Raw genomic sequence first — 3,350 nt, forward strand, 5'->3', positions numbered from 1 at the left:
TTCTTAGCCACGACAAGGAGAGCTATTTGTTTGTGCTCCAATATTATGCCTATAAAGATAGCAACATAAACAAAATGCAATATCTTTCTCAATACTATTTTCAACCAATTTCCATGCTCCTCAAACCATTTTGGAACAAAGCGTCGATATATGATGCCAAAATTTTTCTAAGGAAAATCATGTCCTTTCGATTGACATGGACCATGTTGCAAATAGTGTCTTCTAATTCTATCACGAATCCATGATCATTAGGATGATAACTAGAAATTCTCTTCCTAAGCCCAGGATAAATGTAGATCTACCAAATTGATACCAACATGTTAACATGCACAAACCGAACAGAATCGGCGTAGCCAGGAACTGGAACCTGGGCGGCGGGAGCGGCGGTTGGAACCACGGGATGGTTCAATTCAGGTTAAAGAATTTGAGAAACCGAAACCGTTAATTCACCGGTTCAAACCGGCGGTTCAACGGCTTTGAAGTAGGATTCCAGCCTAGGATATAGGCTTTTCATATTTGCAGGTGTAGTATGCAGAAAAACAACGGTTTTCCGTTAAAATCGATGGGTTTCCGACGGTTCCGATAGCTTTTCAGGTGGCAGGGGTAGGGTTCAGGCATAGGTTTAGGGTTTAGGTGTAGGTCTGCAAACGCTCAAACTAGATTTAAGCTGGAACTGACGGTTTTTGGTCAGAAACCGTGCACTAAATTGCCGGTTTAGCCCTAAACCGCTGGTTCCGGCGATAAATCGGCCGAATTTAAAATTTGATTTTTTCTTTTTAAATCCTATTTCTCCTAATTTTTCTTCTATAAATACCCACTTCCCCATCATTTTTACTCACCACATTCTTATGTTAACGAGGATTTCTCTCTCAATCTCAATCTCTCTATTCTCTATCCTCATTCTCTCTAATTTGCTCAAGTTGTGCACTACTTTACTTCTTGTTGTGCTCGTAATTGACTTAAGTTGTTATTTACTTACCATTCAATACTCCATATTCTATACTACTTTCACTTTGCAATATGTCTTCTTCTCGTGGTGGTGATTGGGGCAAAGGAATTGCCCAAGATCAAAGTAGTCGTCCTCAAAGATCAAGATTCCCTAATCGTCGAGAAGTTGTGGAAGAGGTTCCCGAGTGGCGGTTGAACGCATGCAAGTAAGTTCTAAAAAATAAAATTATTTTTATAATTCATAATTTCCTAAGATTGAGTTTTTGTTTTTTTTGTGTTCCTAATTCATACCTCTACTTATATACTCCATTCATCAACAAAAAATAGACATGGTTGTGAATGACATGGATTTTAATGTATAATTGGTAAAGTAAGAGAGATAGGAAAAGTAAGTGAGATGGAGGGAAAAGGTAATGAAATGCGTGTTAGTGGATTGTGGGATGCACATTTAGAATGATGTGTAGGGATAGTCTTGGTTGAAGACTTTCCTTTTTGAACTTAGTCTATTTTTTATGGACGGACCAAAATGGCAAAACTTGTCTATTTTTCGTGTACGGAGGAAATAATATTTATAGATTGAAGAAGATCATAGGATTACGACGCTACTCACTGAAATGCAACAAGGTGGGGAAATTGGTGGTAGTTACCGGCAACAAGGTGTCGAGTACGACAAGGCTATATCGTCGGACTCGGACAACAACAATGATGATGGATCTCGTTCTCGTATTCCGTCAAGCACCGGCAGAAATTAGGACATGCCTCTCATATTTTTGTGGATGGAGGTCGTAAGTTGGTGTATTACTTACCACAATTTTGGTAAGAAAAAATATAAAAAATGTACTTCTTCTCTTCCTGTATTCCTTGTTAATTGAACTATTTCTATTTTTGGCAAACAGTAGTAAAATATTTTATTTCTATTACTTTATTCTCTCCTTATGTCCTTACGTTATTATCTCTTCTGCTTTATTCTGCGTCCACTTAACATATTAAATATCTATTTCAAAATCTTCGTACCAAAAAGAAATGACTTAATTAACAAGAAACAGATGGAGTATTATATTTGATGTGGATTGAAATATGCAATAGCATAATATGGGGTTCGTTTGGAAATTCATATATTTACACATACACGTACAAGCAATAAAATATATAGATATCAGAGTCCGAATTCGTAGGTTTTGCTGGGGTAGCAATTGAAGTCTCCATTACCCCCAAATCCACACTTGGTGTTGTAGCCTGGATAATCCACAAGGTTGAAATTGGTTGCCTTCTTGAGCCTAAGTCCGCAGCCCCGACCAAGCGACACGAGCCCCCATTCTCTGTGGAAACCGTTGGTCTTGTGTGTTATGTGAATCTCTCCGTTTTCCTCTATCATCTCCCTTGCGTTCTCCAGAAACCCCCTCACAAGTTCCTGGTGAAGTCTGCACACCTCGATAATCATATGATCATGAGTCATGACTACACTAGTTATATATGTTATGATCAATTAAATTTCCTTACGCAAGTTGAGATTGGCGCGGCAAATTCTTGATAGTATTCAGCCCAACGTAGGGAAAGTTGAAGACGATACGATCAAACCTAAGGTGTCCGAGCAGTTGATGATTAGCCATTGTAGTGGCATCGATCCCATGCATCACCTTGCTTCCTCTCCTCCTCAGCTCCTCAATGTTGTCTATACTCTTGTTATAATGCCTCTTCAGAAATGCTAATAAACAAGAATATGTTGTTGATTGCAAGAATTAATCCACAACACAAGTGAACTGAAAGTGAAGTGAAGTGAGACTTCACCTCTGGGATCTAGAGATGTTGCAATGATGTTGGGAGCGCTGCGAAACTCCTGTGCGAGACAAGCGGAGAAGGAGAAATTCCCCTCTCCGACCAACAGTATTCGATGCCCGTGCTGTAGTGCTTAATCCACCTCTCTTCCAGCACCACACTAATAGCTCTCTTTATCTTCTCAACAACTACTACAACATCATCATCATCTTCTTCTTCTTCTTCTGATGAGTTGTTGGTCAGAGCAATGCCATTTCTTGAAACATTTTCTTTCACAGAAACAGCCGAGTTTGAGAACTGGTGTACGCACACCACCACATGATCTTCACCGTCTCTTTCAGACGGCCACAAATCATCACTATCACACGTCAAATCTTTATCATAAAATTCACTAGTTGGTGGAGAAATGTGAGGGTTCCAGCAACAAGTAAGGGTTCGGTGGTTGTGCTTGATGCCGGATTCTGGAGCGGGAGTAATGGCTTAGCATGACCGAATACGGGACATAATTTCCGCCATAGGAGCCTTAAAGCGTTGTAGATGAAAAAAATGCTTCTTGGGGTTTTTTCACCTTCATTGTTTCCTCTGCTACTGCTGCTCTGGATAATTCCCATTTCTATATTTCTTGA

General features: G+C 39.6%; 1 pseudogene; it reads right to left on the bottom strand.

The window, feature by feature from the left end:
• Positions 1–1,980: 1,980 nt before the first annotated feature.
• Positions 1,981–3,135, bottom strand: LOC121781393 (annotated as a pseudogene).
• Between the last annotated feature and the right edge of the window lie 215 nt (positions 3,136–3,350).

Source organism: Salvia splendens, chromosome 20, assembly GCF_004379255.2.
Source record: "Salvia splendens isolate huo1 chromosome 20, SspV2, whole genome shotgun sequence".
Classification (NCBI taxonomy): domain Eukaryota; kingdom Viridiplantae; phylum Streptophyta; class Magnoliopsida; order Lamiales; family Lamiaceae; genus Salvia; species Salvia splendens.